The 17,431-nt window shown below is 42.6% G+C and overlaps 1 protein-coding gene and 1 non-coding gene across 10 annotated transcripts in view; both read left to right on the top strand.

Moving 5' to 3' along the window:
• RGS6 (regulator of G protein signaling 6) overlaps positions 1-17,431 on the top strand; it is a 570,853-nt gene that overhangs the window by 129,866 nt on the left and 423,556 nt on the right. The window lies entirely within an intron of this gene.
• On the top strand, positions 11,134-11,239 carry LOC130042176 (U6 spliceosomal RNA). The gene has a single exon (XR_008795148.1). It is a non-coding gene; the product is annotated as a U6 spliceosomal RNA (small nuclear RNA).

Raw genomic sequence — 17,431 nt, 5'->3', positions numbered from 1 at the left:
CCTTTACAAAGAGGTGTGTTTAGGAGACAGTTTATCTAGAATAGGTTCAGCGGCTGTCCACTTCAAAGCTGAAATTAGGTTAGTCTTTTGGCTTCAGGTAACAAAAATAAAACCTCAAGTGAGTAATGACTTGTGATTTTTACTTAAGCACTTAATTTCCTAAAAATTCAAACAAACCAGTTTTTGAGTAATAATTATTCTAGGTAAAGGTAAAAGGTAAAGGCCCTCCCGTTGATCGTTGATTTTGCTCGAGCGGGCCCAGTAACGTCTCCATTGGAGACTTTGTTGTTACTGTGTCTGGCATATCGAATACTCTCGGTAGCTTGCCGGGCTCTCCGAGAGGGGCGGAGGAATCGAACTCGGGTCGCCATGTTGGCTGCTTGTAAGGCGAACGCCCTACCGCTATGCTATCCTAGTATTGAATAATTATACTTTCTTCTTTTATCCCAGTGCTCTTAGAGACAAAAATATTTTTTAAAGATCATGCTTGGAAATACCTTTTTTTAGGCATATAAAATACATTCTACATTCTCAATTTGATGATTCCAGTATAAGAAGTCTTTGGGAGTCTGGATCTGCAGGTGGTTACCCATTGCATCTTATTTACTAACCTTCTATGTGTGAATTAAGTAGTCAAATAAATTTTTTAATTTAATTTTTTATTAAGATAGCCTTTGTTTACAAGGGTATAACCATTCTTATGTTTGAGGAATTTTTATTAACTGTGAATCACTCTTTTCTCCCTCATAACTGTGAGGATTTTCTATATCTTGGCTAGAGAAGAGTTCTTTCAGAATATATTTATGCTCTGTGCCTACGATACTTATGCTCTGACCTTAAGTTCATTTCCAACTATAATCCTTGACATTAAGATTTAGACTTCAGGGCTCAGAGAAGCCTGTTGTGTGAACCTGTGCTACTCATGTGCATGGATTAGGGTTGATTGGTTTCCTTCTGCCCCTGGCCCAGACTTGTGTCAGACACGTTTCCTTAGGCTCACCTGGAAACAAAATTTGGTGAGCTGCTCCTGTTCCTTGTGGTGCGAGTGGGGAAACTTGGAGCCATTCTGTCCTTAGCAGGCCCTGGGCTTGGTCTGGACGTCTCTGCACTCTTTGAACACAAATTCTCCTAGTCTGTGTGCTCCTTTGTGAGAACTGGAAAGGATCCACTTGAGAGAGACATAAACAAATGCAAGAGCACAACTTGGCAAAGGCAACTTAGGCTGGGGCTCAGTAGCCTTCCTGTTTGCCATGCTTTTGCTGACTGAATCATCAGCCAACATTCAAGTAATGTGATGTTAGGTAGTTATCTCAAGGCAAAAGGCAAATTCATCTTACTTTCCAGGAATCATACAAACACATATATGCATGTGCATATACTTTATATGAACTTGTCTCTATACACATGTAATATATATACACAATATGCACACAAGTGAAAATATGCAAGTATATAGGTATTGTATCATACTTACTTTGGCAATTTATTTTCATCAGCCAGTTTATGGTTGCTTTTTCCTATTAGGCTTCTCCCCAGATATCCAGAAAACAGGACCTTGAAGAAATGACAGTCATTCTTGCCTTTTTCTCCATCTGATGACATGTGCTTAGGAAGATGTCAGAGTTTGGCCTTAGGCCTCCCCTAAATATAGTGAAAATAGAATGCAGAGGGCAGCTTAGGTATCTTCTCTCTCTTTTTTTTGTTTGGAGATCCAAGAGGTACTTTGGCCTTTGTACCCCCTCTGGAAGAGACTGAATGGAGTGTGTGATTTTACAAGGTCCAGATTAAAAGAAAAGGTGAAGAGTGAGTTTGCTTCCCTCCCTGAGCCTGGCTTGCATTAGAAGGAGCCTGAATTATGGTAAACCAGCAGCTCCTGCGAGCTCCCCACCCCCCAAAACCTCCTCTCCCATCTGCTGCTTGGCAGAGTCTGGCAAACTCCCCGTGGTGTACCTCATATGCCAAATACCAGTAACAATGATGGGTCTCATTCTCCTAACCCTGAAAGAGCCTTGAATATGGCACTATTTAAAATCTCAGGGCTAGGATGAAGGAGACGTTACTGGTGCCTGCTCGAGGCAATCGAAGAACAACAGGATGATCGTGATCGTGATCATAGGTATTGTATATTAATTGTATATTAATGAATATGACCCCCATCTTTGCCATATTTTTGTGTTTGCTTCTTTAAGCTAAACCTCTCCTTGTGAGTGTGTGTGGCAGGTTGGTGGTGGAGTGGTGCAGGTGTGAGGTGTGGGAGGGGAGTAAATGAAGGTCTGGGGAAAGAAAGTGTTTTAAATTTGGATGCAAGTCTACTATAAGAAAGTTCGTATAGTTCTGACAGTTCTTTCAGGTTGTTCTGAACCTGTTGTTCACTCAATCAGCAATTTAGTGTATGTCATACAAGTTAAGCTGGCTTTAAATCAATGTTAATTTTCATGTCAAAAATATTAAGCAGCATCTACTTGGAGTGAAACTAAGTCTAGTAATCAATAAGGCAATATGGCTCGGTGCCGTTGTTGTCAAAATTGCTTCTACGATGGATATTTCAGGGTGCTGTTGTCAAAATTGCTTCTACGTTGGATATTTCAGGGGAGATTTAAAATTTTTGCTTACTGGGAATCTTGCTCAGAAATGCTGATTTATCTAGTCTGGGTACAATTTTGGGTGTAAGAAGCTTTCAATCACTTAATCACTTAACTTCCCTTTAGTCGTCGATTTGCTCGAGCGGGCGCCAGTAACGTCTCCATTTGTCCCTGTCGCGTGCTAGTGTAGCCCAATGGCATCTCTTCGCTCCGGGAACATGGAGGGCCTCAAACCGATCGTTCATGACCTTGACAAAGAAGTCTGACCATCTGGTAGGTGGGCGGCCACGCGGTCTCTTGACATCCCGTGGAATCCAATCAGTAACAGCTCTAGTCCAACGGTCGTCTTTAAATCTCATTACGTGACCAGCCCATCTGATTTTCGACACCTTGGCAAATGAGACAGCGTCCCTGATCCTTGATCGTCGACGGATGTCAGAACTCCGGATTCGTTCTCTCATTTGAGTGAAACGTGATATTCCAAGCATAGCTCTTTCTATTCTTCTTTGGGAGACCTGAATGGCGTTCTCATCTTGTTTGCGTAGGGCCCAGGTCTCTGAGGCATATGTTAATGCAGGAAGAACAGTGGAATCAAAGAGATGTGCCCGGAGCCGGAGGTTCTTCGTCCTCTTAGCTATTTCTTCGACGTTCTTGAAGGCGTTCCAAGCCGCTCTCTTCCTCCTGCGCAGCTCGGGTGCCAGGTCATTTGTCATGTTGACCTCTTGACCTAGGTACACATAGCTGTTGCATTCGGAGATGGTCGTTCCATTGAGAGCGAATGGGGCGTCAGGAACAAGGCTGTTTCTCATAAACATTGTCTTCGTAAGATTCAGCTGTAGTCCTACCTTTCCACACTCACGGTCAAAGTCGGCCAGCATTTGTGCCGCTTGGCTGATGTTTGCTGTTATTAAAACAATGTCATCAGCAAAGCGGAGGTGGTGTAGTTGCCGACCATCTATCTTCACTCCCATTCCTTCCCATTCCAGTCGTCGCATGATGTTCTCGAGGGTGGCACTGAAGAGTTTTGGTGAAATGGTATCACCCTGCCGCACCCCTCTCTTGACATGAACGATCACTTCTTTGTAGAATGGTGAGATCCTGGTAGTGAATCCGCAATACAGCTCACGGAGGATCCTGATGTATTGGGCTTGAATGCCCTGATTGGCTAGGGCTTCAATGACCGCTTCCGTCTCAACAGAATCAAAGGCCTTCTTTAAATCAATGAACGTTAAGCAGAGCGGCATCTTGAACTCCCGAGAAACCTCAATGAGCTTGGTTATCGTGTGGATATGGTCGATGGTGCTGAATCCTTTGCGGAACCCTGCTTGCTCACATGGTTGTCCTTCATCTAGTGTTCTGCCAATCCTATTCAGGATGACTCGAGTGAACAACTTGTAGATGACAGACAATAGGCAGATCGGGCGATAGTTGCCAATGTCATGGATGTCTCCCTTCTTGAACAGTAGTACGGTCCTGCTGGTTTTCCATTGAGATGGAACCTTGCATTCAGACAGGTAGCGAGTGAAGAGCCGAGCCAGTGTATTGATGAGTACTGACGGCAGGTTCTTCAGGTGTTCAGGTCTGACCTTGTCTGGGCCGGGTGCTGTTTGCTTCTTTACTGACGAAATGGCGTGTCGGATTTCGGAAGGGAGAACGTTGGGAACGACATACCCATCCTGTGGAATTTGGTATGTCGGCAAGTGGACATGGCTATCGAAGAGATTTGAGTAGAAGTCATGGATAATCTTCTCCATTGCCGTTCTGGAGGATGTGATGGATCCATCAGGACGTCGGAGGGCAGTCATCTTGGTCTTATAGTTGGCGAAGGACAGGCGGGCGTTACGAATACTTTTCCCGGCTTCTGCCGCATCTACCAGTACTTCTGCTCTTCTCTCTTTGAGGTCTTCCTTGATCGCATCTCTGCACTGCTTTGCGAGCTCCGACGTTAGCTTGCGGTTGCCTGAGGCATGCGCCAAACCACGCTGGCGAATTAGCTCAAGAGTTTTCGAAGATAGGCGACTTTTTGTGGCTATCTCTCTCTTGGCGTTCCTCGCACATTCATGGAGGTGCTGAACCAGTCGATCGTATTCCTCGTCAATGTTGTCAACAATGGCATCTTCCCATGTTGCCGCAATAGTACCAAAGAGTTCCCAGTTGGTGGTCGTTCTGGGAGTTCTCTTTTTGAACTTTGCAGCCCTTTCTCCCCGCTCTGTGAAGTAGAATTTTGCACGAAGGAGACGGTGGTCCGATCCCGTTCGAAATTTTGGGACAACAGCGACATCAGTCAGGCAAAACCGTCGATTGAATATGATGTGGTCTATTTTGTTGTGGAATCGTCCACCGGGAGACTCCCATGTCCATCGTTTAGATTCTGCCTTCTGGAACTGTGAGTTACCATGAATGGTCTTGGTCGACATGATGAACTCAGACAGTCTCTCACCCTGTTCGTTCCATTCTAGGCCATGGGTTCCGATGTGAAGTTCTTCAGCTGATCTTCTCGGTCCTATCTTGGCATTAAAATCACCCACAATGATCTTGTAGAAGGTGTGGTCTTCTTTATAGAACTTCTCTAGCTCCATGTAGAACTTCTCGATTTCTCTTTCATCATAATGAGATGTTGGTGCGTAGACAACGAAGATAGAAACTGCAGGCAGTGAGCCACATCTATTCAAATGTAAACGTCCGATTCGGGTTGTTAGGCATTCGAATGAATCAATGCTCTTGGCCAAGTTTGTGTTGACAAGGACACCGACGCCTCCAACACCTCTTTTATCGCATGTTCCGAGGAACAATTCTTCTCCAGTGTCGAAAACGGCATGGTGAGATTCGTGCTTTCTTGTCTCGGTCAGACCAATGATGTCGTACTTGATCATTCGCGCTTGTACCATCAGGTCCTCGATGGATGCATCTGATGCTAGCGTACGTGCATTGAAAGTACAGACGATCATTTTTGTCTTCCTTCGTTGTGGCAGCCTAGGTCGGCCTTGAGATTTTGTCGGCCTCTCCTTTCTCATCCTTCTCAGTGCTGCCATGTCGGTGAAGCCTTCAGGGTCAGGTGAATGAGACCAGTTGTAGTTACTGGTTTTGGCATATCGAATACACAGCGGATAGCTTGCCAGGCTCTTCCGTGCGGGCGGAATACTCTCGGTAGCTTGCCAGTCTTTCCGAGAGGTATAGAGGCTTTTGGGGTGACCTCTAATCCCCCTTGTAGGTGTTACCATATTTGAACCCTATCAAATATGGTACGACAATTCCAGAAGACAGGTATTTAGTGTCTTATGATGTGTCGCGCGGCCGCTTGCGGCCACGCGGGTCCGGAAAGCGTCCTGGAGTGTGGCGACGGCTGGGTAGTGGAAGTAGTGTCGAGAGTGGAAGTCTGCCAGTGGGGTATTTATCTGGGTAGGGTGGGTCTCCTGTGCACAATTCGATCCCTGGGTGGTTGATGGAAGCAGACAGGGCAGGGTAGGGTGGGGCTCCTGATTAGAATCCCTTTGTCACCTGTGGTGGTGGGAGCAAGCAGAGAAGCTCTGTCCCTGGGTCCGGCGAGCCTGGAGTCCAAGGTCTCAGAGAGTTCCGCTTACCTTGTTCTGTGGGTCTTCAGTTGTGCGTGGGTCTAGGCCGGAGCTGCCGCGCGGGTCCGGAAAGCGTCCTGGAGTGTGGCGACGGCTGGGTAGTGGAAGAAGCTTTCAAAGGATCTTTCAAACCAAGGTCTTCTAAGGTAAGGAAGTGGTTGAGAATTTCTTGAGAATAATTAATTACATGCATTAAACATTCAGAATAATCAGGTTCAAATGGTGACTTTGCAACTCACCTGGCCTCTCTGACCTTGTGTAGGTTCATAATGTTGATATGACTCAGTTTCTTCACCTATAAAATGGAGATGATGGGAAATGTATCTTCGTCACACAGTGTGTTAGAATGAAATGAGTAAGTACATGTAAATTGCTTTGACTAGTGGCTGGCACAAAATATTGCTTTTAGCAACCTAAAATATAAAATGGAAAAACTGCTATTCTTGAATATTTTCTGTCTCAAAGGCATTTATGAGTGGCTAAGAATAAAGCAAATCAAGTTTTGTATAATACCCCCCTAACACTGTAATTGGTTTTGTTTAGTTTCTCTTCCATGGTTTATAACAAGGTTACTCTAAATCATCAACTAGATTTAGCAGGTATAGTTTAGAATCATTTGACATGCTTATTTGTTTCCAAAAGACTGCAGAGTTTGGGGTCAGAGTGACAGTACAGGGATTAAAACACATGCCTTGCATGCAGCACCACAGTGTCTGAGCAGAACCACGTTCTGACACTGAACCAATCGCTTGGCTGAGAATTGCTAGGAGGGGCCCAGGATGTCCTGGGCACTGCTTGGGAGCCCTCTCCCACTCCTGCCCCCCACAAAAGGACTCTACACATGCATTACTTCCTGTACTATCTCTCCAATCTATGGCACTGTTCCTCATGCCAATTCCTATACTTAGTTTCTGTTTACACTGAAAAAGTTAAAAGCTGAATAAACTGCATTTTGAAAGAAACAGTTTATTAAAGTGAAAATGGGTAATTTTGGGGGGGAAGTGGATAAAGAGTAAAATAATGTTTAGTATTTTCTTGAAAATGCTGTGCCCCTCCATCTCTCTCCTTCTTTATTTGCAGCATAGCTTGACCTAGTGGAGCTGGGGGCCACTTGGGTTACCTAGGCAGTGCTCAGAACTATACTTGTCTGTGCTCAGGGGTCATCAGGGCTAGGCCCAGTGAGGCTTGGTTTTTTGTTTTGTTTTTGTTTTTGTTTTTTGCTTTTTGTGTCACACCTGGCAATGCACAGGGGTTACTCCTGGCTCTGCACTCAGGAATTACTCCTGGAGGTGCTCGGTGAACCATGTGGGATGCTGGGAATTGAACCCAGGTTGGCCACATGCAAGGCAAATGCCCTACCCGCTGTGGAGTGATCTCCAGCCACCCACCCCCCCCCCCCCCCCCAGCGAGGCATGATGCAGTGCTGAGGATTGAACTCAGGTTTTGTGCATGTCAGGTATGTGTTCCAACCGTTTGAGATATCTGCCCTGCCCCCATGTTCCTTTTAGAACTTTACCCTCTACTAGGGTAAAACGCCTTTGTTTATTATTATGAGTTAAGGCATGCACACATATATTTTCCAATTATTTGTTAGTTTGATCACTATAATTAGAAATCATTGTCATTATGAAAATTAGATACTCCCCACACTACTTAAAAGTAAACTGGATTTATGATATTATACTATTTAGAAACTTTGTGAAATTTTTCTTCCTTTGTTGCTATTGAAAGGAGTCAATTTCATAAATTTATTTATTTACTATTTGTATGCCTAACAAAATAAATAAACAAGATAAAAATGCTTGCAGTTAACTATTTTGTAGCGTAGAAAAAAATATATACATATTAAAGGAAAGAGCAGACAGATTGAAGAAGGGATTCACACCAAGCTTATTCACATATTATCTTTCTCTTAATCTATCCCATCTTGTCTTTTACACACTTGTCACTTGTCACCCTGTTGATCATCAGTTTGCTCGAGCGGGTGCATAGCCCAATGGCATATTGGGGGCTCTTTTCAAGGTCATGGGAATGAGGCTCTTTATTGTTACTGTTTTTGGCATATCGAACACATCAGAGGTAGCTTGCCAGGCTCTGCAGTGCAGGTGTAATACTCTTGGTAGCTTGCTGGACTCTCTGAGAGGGATGGAGGCTTTTGGGGTGGCCTCTAATGGTTTTTACAGGTGTTTCCTGGAGGAGACCCAGCTAGATTATAAGAGGTTGTGCGCTCCAGGAAATACTGCATGGCTCTCTTATGGGAGCTTTGTTTTATAGTCTCTAGATCTTGGCCATTGATGAGATTACATGGTGCCGGGGGCTGTTTGTGGGTGTTGCTGCCAAGCTACTGGAAAATGGGGTCTGGGTGGAGGAGATCCAGTTCAGATCCGAGCAGGTTTGGAGATCTCAGCCACAGGTCCTGCATTCCTGGATCCCTCTGCTAGTTCCTTCATTCATGAGGCTCATCTGAGCATGTGGAGAGTGGCCTTGAGCATGGCTGTGGCTGTTTTCTGAAGGTTTTTGGCTGCCAGGGTTCTGCTTAGAGTGGGGAGGGAAACTCAACCCGCCCCCTCTCTGGGTGGGGGGGCCCTGGTGAAGACAGCCTGGCGTGGGGGCAGGAGATTCTGCATCTTTTTCACAAACCAGAATAAATTATTTTAATTATAAACATAATAAATGTTTGCAGTAAAAGAGGGATAATTAAGAAAGTTACCTAAAAGAAAGAGAAAAATCTGTGATCTCACTACCTAGCAGTAATAGCTATTGTTAGCTTTTTGTTATTTACTCTTACACGTTTACTGTGTATTCAGAGGCTGATTTTTTTCCCACAGACTTTTTTCTGTGCCTTCATATGTTTCTACAGCTGTTCAGTCCCTGTTCTGTGGAGATCTTTAGCATGTGTGCCCACCTTTTCTCAATCCTGGCCAGGGCTCCCCCAGCAGCGATCTGTGCAAGTGTTCGAACAGATGAGCTGATGCAAAGATGCCTAAACCTAACTAGCCATTGTGAAGAACAGGAACCAGTGATGTTAAGGGGTTTTCTGGGCACATGGTTCCATTTACTCTGATACATTCCTCAAGTTCTCCCTTTAAATTCTAAGACATTTTGCTTTTTGGATGATGGCATTCCTCAAGAGGTCTCAGCTTTAATACATATCTTCATAACACTTATTGTTTATTCCTTTCTGGAATCCCATTTCCAGAGAAAGGAGTAGACCAATGCTAGAGCAAGCTGGAGGTGAGGTCCATGAGGCATCTTAGAGGGGTACCTCCCCCTGGCAAAAACAAAACAAGTTCCTCTGATGTTCTCTCTGGGTTCAGAGGATAACATACTCTGTAACCACATAGATTTTATATTGTTACATCTTCCTCACTCAACCTTATTACTAATCATCCTAGCTTTTTTACCTATTTGATAATTTTCTTCTCTTACTTGGTGTAGTTTTAGTGTGAATTTCCCCCTAATAAATGCTGATCATTCAGTAGAAATTAACCTTATTGGTATCTTTGATTGTTCACCTTTTTATTTAATACCCCTTTTTTATGTTGTAACTATATTAAAATAGTTTTTTATTGTTATATAACATTCAATTGCATGAATAACCCATTACTGAATCACCTGCATAACATGTATTTTCTGCTTTTTCATATTCTGATTAACACTATAATGAATAACTTTAACTTGGGACTCTATTCTAGATGATAAACTGTTGGATTAAAAGATAATGCAATTATATGCATATGTATCACATACATTTGTGCGTATATATAATACATACATATCTACAAATTATCCTTTAAAATAAAGCAATTTACATTTCTAAAAATAGGGCATTTTAATTGCCTTTGCCAGCACTGGTTATTTAGAATTTTTTCGAGGTTTGTAATTAAATAATAATAAATAATAACAATACACATTGATTTTTACTTGTGCTGCTAAAGTTGAGAATAGTTCTATGTCTTTATTATTTGACTTGGTATATGAATTTCTTCTTCATATTTGTCCATTTTCCTATTGGATTATTTTATTAATTTATAATGGATCTGTATATGATAAGAATATTAATCTTTATTTTATATATATAGGCCTTTACTTTACTTCACTTTTATTTTATATAGTACAGTTATCTCTAAAGTTTTACAAATAACTTTTTTTCACCTTATTTTAGCTTTTTCTTCCTTCAGAAATCTACAATTTTATGTAGTCATAAATTTTAGTAATGTTATCAATTTGAAATCTTAATTTTAAAATTGAAGTTTTAACAAGTGAATCTGTATTTTACTTAAAAAATTATGGCCACACCCATCTTTATTCTTAAATTTTTTTAGTTTTATAAAGTAGCCTAAAGTAGAGAAAATGATACAATTGGTTCTCATGTGGCCCAAGCAAGAGTTAACTTAATTTCATGCTTGTTTCAAGTTTTTTTAGTGTATATTCTTTATATTATAAAAATCACAACAAATAACAAATCATCCTGTTAATCGTCGATTGCCTCGAGCAGGCCCCAGTAACGTCTCCTTCATCCTAGCCCTGAGATTATATTCAAGGCTTTTTAGGAGAATGAGACCCATCATTGTTACTGGTATTTGGCATGTTGGCTACGACACAGGGAGTTTGCCAGACTCTGCCGTGTGGGCAGGCTACATTCGGTAGCCTGCCAGTTTGTCCAAAGTAGGAATGAGATAATAAGATGTCATAATAGGATTATGGATTAGAGGATCTGGGTGGAGGATGCTCGGCCCAAATCCGAGTAGGCTTGGAGATCTCGGCCCCGGAACCCGTGTGACTTTGTCCCTCTGCCAGTACCTTCATGTGTGCGGAGAGTGGTCTCAGCATGGTGGTGGCTGGTCCTGGAGGTCTTTGGCTGCTGGAGCCCTGGTCGGGGCCGGGAGGAAAGCTCAACCCGCTCCCCTCCAAGGGGCCCCAGCGGCGAGGACAGTCAGGTGCGGGGGCAGGAGACTGCACTGTTCTTCCAGGAGCTGGTTCGCTTCGGCAGCACATATACTAAAATTGGAATGATACAGAGAAGATTAGCATGGCCCCTGCACAAGGATATTATAAACATTCAATTATTTCCTAATAATGGTTAGTAATTGTGAATGGGAGGGTAATGAAATTCTAGGAATGTTACAAATAGCATAAAGTAATCTTAAGATGGAAATAAGTATATTTTAATGTCAGGGAAGTTTAGTTCTAGATGTTTACATTGCTCTCATGAATATGTGTAATGTACAATACAGTTGGAACTTTATATAAAGAACTTTTTGCTATAATTTGAGGAAACCCCAACTCAACTGAAAAGTAAAGAAGTTCTTTCCTCCAACCAATAACAAGGGCTGTTCAGTTTCATCTCAAGCCAGGTTCTCAGTAGTTGCATTGTGGGTAGTGCAACTCCAAGTATATTGACACCTGTATACACATCTTCTCCAAACATAACAGTCTCCTCAAGAATGACAATCATCAATGCCTTTGAGTGTGGGATCTGTTTTCAGAATCCAAATCTGAAATCTTTACTGCAGGATCTCAATAGCCAGAATTCACCCACGTACTTGGACTAATCGTAGGTAAAAAGGTATTCCTGTGACTGACATATTCCAAAGACATGAAAGACATTGGTCCTTATGGGGACCAGTCAGTATTAATGCTAAACGTCCAATCTAGAGCACAGAGCAACCCCCCTAGCAAAGGACACCCCAACTATCCATGGTACTGGTAAAGGTAAAGGCCCTCCCGTTGATCGTCGATTTGCTCGAGCGGGCCCAGTAATGTCTCCATTGGAGACTTTGTTGTTACTGTGTCTGGCATATCGAATACTCTCCGTAGCTTGCCGGGCTCTCCAAGAGGGGCGGAGGAATTGAACTTGGGTCGGCCATGTTGGCCGCTTGTAAGGCGAACGCCCTACCCACTGTGCTATCGCTCCAGCCCTGGTATTGAGGTTGAGAAATCCTGGCAGATGCACCAGGATCTTGTCCCTTAGAACTGAGTGGGGTGGGGGCAGGATGTCTGTTTTCCAGAAAGGCATGGGGCTAAAAAGAGGGGATATGAAAAATACCCTCTGACACTGGGCTCCAAAAAGATAGTATTCTGAGTTATTCAGAAGGGTAGCTCAAAGTTGTCAGTTTGAGACTGTAAACATTAGTCTACTGCATTGAATTTTTTGCTATACTCAGTCATCTTGTTCCCAGTCATCTTGTTTGTCCAAATTTCTACTACAGATATTTATAGTGATTTTCAGCAAGTTCTTATAAAAATAATATCTGAGAGCCTCTATGTTGCTTGACTAAAGCCAAAAGGAATGACATGTGAAGAAACAGCCTGGCTTAGCCAAATCTGCCTATCGGCTTTCCACTGTGGTATTGAGCCCACTTGGAAAATGTAAAGAGGCCTTTCAAGCTAGTGATAAGACAAGTTTTCAAGTACTTATATTTCCAAGCATCAGGGTTGAGGATTCCTCAAAATTCTCATTGCCAGAAATAGCAATGGCTATATGTTGAAACTCTTGTATAGACCTTTGCATTTTTTTCTTCTTTAATGCACGGCAGAGTCTGGCAAACTCCCCGTGGCATACCCAATATGCCAAATACCAGTAACAATGAAGGGTCTCATTCTCCTAACTGTGAAAGAGCCTTGAATATGGCACTTTAAAAAAAAAAAATCTCAGGACTAGGACGAAGAGACGTTACTGGGGCCTGCTCGAGGCAATCGACGAATGCACGGTAGTTTGAAATTAATATCTTAGAACATGCTGAATGAAGCAGCTAAGGTCTTGCTTCAAGACCCAGCTAGACAACTCAACTTTGAGACACTGTTTGACTATTTTCAGCATTGAGTAGTTCATCTGGAAAAGAGAGATAAATTGATATACAGGTTCCTTAATTCTCCTTCCTTCACACAAAATTAGGTCCCTTCCTCAAATTAAGAAGTTCACGATGTTGATGGTAGCTTTAGCAGCATTTGTGTGTTTGTGTTTTTAAATTGTTTTTAGTTGTTTGGAGAATCACAACAGGTGAAACCAAAGCTCATTTATTTCTCTTTCTGCTAAAATGTGCACATACTGAAACAATGAGGAGACCAGCGTTAATTCACACCCACTCAGTATAAAACGTTGTGGCTACTCATCTCCTTTAAGCCTAACTTGTTCTCAAATAATAAACTAGAACCTAAAAATCTTTGTAATAGTTAGCCAGGTAAAAAACTTCTCTGGCCTGATCCTTTGTTTGTGCCTATGACATCTAATCTCCAAAGCCCTGACTTGTTTCATTGTGACAGTTTTCCACCATGGAGCCCTCTGGCAACATTATCTTCCCTGTCACCATGAATATTACCTTCTTGAGATTTCTTTAGGAGAATGTCCTCTTTCACTGCACATTGTGGTGACTCTATAGGTATAGAGCATCCAAGAGCACTTACCTTGGCAATAGTAAGGCATGAAGTGAGGGAGTTGAGAAAGCAAAAGGAAAAGGACATTTCTCATGTCCCTTCTGCCTAATGCCAGCTAGTTATTTTACTTTTTGACCATACAAGGTCTTTGTTATGACCTTAGTTTATGTTTGAGGAAGTGGTTGGCCAGGAAGATGAAGAAACTTGCCCACTATCACTCACAATCATTGGCAGAACAGAAGGTTCCAGATTGCACAGAATTCCACTTCAGGCCCAGCATGGTGCTTAGCCCATGTGAGATATCCCTGCTCAGCAGTTTTACTGGCTGTGGTCTCTTCAAGTAAGCATGAATTCCTGGACACAGAAATTCTTTTCAGGAGCAGAGGAATCTTTACTGTACTTAATAGGAAGAGAGTACACCTCAGAAGCTCAGAATGACACTCCTGAGGAAAAAGATTCCTGATGGGAGCCTATTATCCTTGCTTCATCTCACAACAAATGGAAAGGTTTGCCTTGGTTGAACTAGCTCCTATCTGTCTTTCCCCTTCTATTCTTGCTATTATGCCAAGACTGTGGTATTTATTTCTACTCTTTTTTCCCATGGTCTTGGAAACAAAATACACTGAATGATTACTGTCTTAGAAAAGTCTCAAACACAAGAGTGTGTGAATCTAGGAAAGCAGATGGGCTAGCCAAGGGTTTCCTTCCCTCCCTGCTAAGATGCTGTGGAGATGGAGCCATTTTCCAAAAGGATGGTGTCTCTCACAGGCTCTGCTGGAGGATCCTGTGTCATCCTGCCCTCTAGACAGTGAGATTTTTCTCCCCCAACATCAGGCTTTGCTATGTTTATGACATGGCCACCATGTCTCTGGGGGTACTTCTTTTCTTGACCGTCATTTCTAATTGCTGACCTCCAGAAGCAGCTATTTACAGATATTTGACTTCAGGCTAGACATTCAATTTTGTAACTTTGGAAATGTCCCCCATGATAGTTTGCTGTTTATTATGGGCAGGCTCACTTTTTTCTTTCTTCCTGTGCTTTCTCTAAAACAGTATTGCATTTTATCAGAACACATGGAATTTTCCGCAGAATTAGGCACAGAGGAATGTTTCAACTGACTTGAGCCATGGTTTATCACTGGTTATCTACTTTTTGGCCCTTTCTTTCTTTTGGTTGCAACTAGAAACTGCCTCTACCACCAAGCATCTAGCCAAAAAATGCTAGTGCAGAGACTTATGGGGTTTGTTTCAAGGTACACAAAGACTTACTTGAAGTTAACCCTATCCTTTGAAGTTAGGACAGAAAATTAAATTTAGTACGCTGGTTTTTTTAAAAAGCATAAGATACTAAATATAAGATTTCTAACTGAAAGTAAAAATAAAAGTTTTCCTTATGAGGGGTTAAGGGTGGCTCATGAGGGGTTAGGGGTGACTAAAGGGCTAAACGTGCCTGCTTTGTAAGCACAAGGCCATGAGTTTGATCCCTGTTACTATTCACATGTGCAAAGAGCAGTCTCACAATTTTGCTGTTTGGGGCTCACAGTGCTACAACAGAGAGTATGCAGTGGCAGGGCAGAGGAGGTGTGTGTGTGTGTGTGTGTGTGTGTGTGTGTGTGTGTGTGTGTGTGAGCACTGCAAGTCAAGTGCACCCCTACTCTCTAAGGGAATTGTGTGATCACTGATCCAGGAGTGTAACCACTCAGGCGCACGTGTGAGGACCGCAGTGACATCTGGCAAGCTCCAGGCCAAAATGCCTGTGCACCTCAATGAAATAAGTGTGGTCCCAGCAAGTACCAAAACTAAAGTGTAGGACTCCGTGCATGTACCACAGCCTATTAGATGAGGAGCTCTGCATCCAAGCCTGTGTGATGCCTCCTCATCACAACTGAAGCAACAAAAGGAACAGATGAGAAAATAAATGAGAAGCAAAATTAAATAGATTCAATTTAGTTTAGATAACGAATCCCTTGTGATTTATTTTCTACTCAGTTACCTGATTGGCATGTGAATATTTTTTACTAATGGGTGCCCAATATTTCTACATCTGTCCCTCTTTTTCTTACTCATTTCACTTAACTTGATACTTTCCATGTTGATCCACTTATATGCAAATTTCATAACTTCATCTTTTCTAACAGCTGCATAGTATTCCATTGTGTGGACGTACCAAAGTTTCTTTAATCAGTCATCTGTTCTCGGGCACTCAGGTTTTTCCAGATTCTGGCTGTTGTAAACAGTGCAGCAATGAACATACAAGCGCAGATGTCATTTCTACTATACTTTTTTGCATCTCGGGATATATTCCCAGAAGTCTTGTCACAAAGAAGACGCAGGGGGTGCTGAGATACAGATCTGATACCTGCCTTTCATGTGGCCACCCAGGTTTGATCCCTAGTACCCCATCTTGTTCCCTGAGTCTGACAGGAGTGATTCCTGAGTGTGGAGACTAGAGTTTACCCTTGAGTTTTGCCTGGTGCGACCCCAAAATAAAAATAAATAGGAATAAAAGAAGACTTATAGGAGCCTGACTTTTTGGTTGGGACAGATTCCTTTGTCAAAGCCATCAGATTTCTCCCTGCTAATGGAGAAATAAAAGTGAGGGAAATCTTGGAACCCTGGTGATGGACAATCTAATAGGTAGGGATTCTGGAAGGACTGTCTGTGCTTTGGGTTGAACAAAGAGAAGCACAATCTTTTCAAAACACCTTCTCTGCATTTGGGATATAATTTAGATTGTCAAGAAGAAGGCAATTCATTGTCTCACTTCTCCAGCCAACCCTCAGCTTCCACTACCTTCAGGGCATAGTTTTGAGGAAATGGTGTGCTTTGTTCACTCTGGATCTTTGGGAACATCTTATTCCTAAGAAATGAGTATAGGGGCCTCTCATCTGAGCCAACAATGAGTTGGCTGCCCTCCTGCCTCTTATTACCACATAAATACGTATATTTTGGAGTAGCCAGATGCTTGAGTCTACTCTCTCCTCTTCCAGTTGCTGGCTAAGAAATGATCTAAGCTCAGCATTCACTGTGTATCACTACATTTCTATTTAGGCTTCTGCTCTCTTTGACAAAAGAGAAGTAGGACTTCATTTTTAAGGATTCATCCAAATGACACAAAGGGAAAAAAAAGAACCAAATCACTTACAGTTGTGACAGGAAGTCCTCCCATCTTTTGTCTGGCTGCTGTGTGGATTCCTTGTTCCCTCCAAATTACGTCCCCTTCTCTCAGGTCTTCTGTGCCTATTTCTGTCCCTCACCAGAGTGATTTTTGGAGGTTTAAATTAGAACTGTTCATCCCCCTGATTGAAAACCCTACAAGGAGTTTCCATTGCTAATTTAATAACATTTATCTAGTCCTGTGGAGCTCACCAGCCATCCCACAGGCCTGTCTGAGCCTTATCCTCAGGGCTGTTGCATTCATTACCTTGTGTTCACTGTTCTGTTCCCACCTTGTTTGTGCTCCTCACTCTTCTTGAACAACTTCTTTCCTCAAGACCTTCACATTCGCTGTTTCTACTTCATGGTACAGACCTGTTCTCAATCTTCTCTCATTGTTCCCAGGTCTTTCCCGACTGCCTTCTAGAAAGTAACTCTAGCCCCATCTCTCAAAGTTTGTGTTCTCTTCATTGCATTTGCAGTTCTCAATTGATTCTTGTTGCACGCATTTTTACAGTATCCTTTGAATCATTTCCACGAAAACAATGGGATTCATTCCCAATTGAATTCCAAAGCAGCGCCAGCCTCATAGATGATTGCATTCTAGAAATGAGAGCAGAAATGAAGATGAAGGCTCACTCACTGCTGAGTCTGTCCCAGGCTTAAGCAAATCCCATCAGTGTCCAGCAAAGTGCCTGTTTTCCTGGATTACTGTTACAAAGGGTGGAAAGAAAAGAGGGGTAC

This window comes from Sorex fumeus, unplaced genomic scaffold, assembly GCF_029834395.1.
Source record: "Sorex fumeus unplaced genomic scaffold, SorFum_2.1 ptg000098l, whole genome shotgun sequence".
Taxonomy (NCBI): Eukaryota; Metazoa; Chordata; class Mammalia; order Eulipotyphla; family Soricidae; genus Sorex; species Sorex fumeus.
The sequence above is the reverse complement of the archived record's forward strand: the minus strand, read 5'-3'. Positions and strand labels throughout refer to the sequence as shown.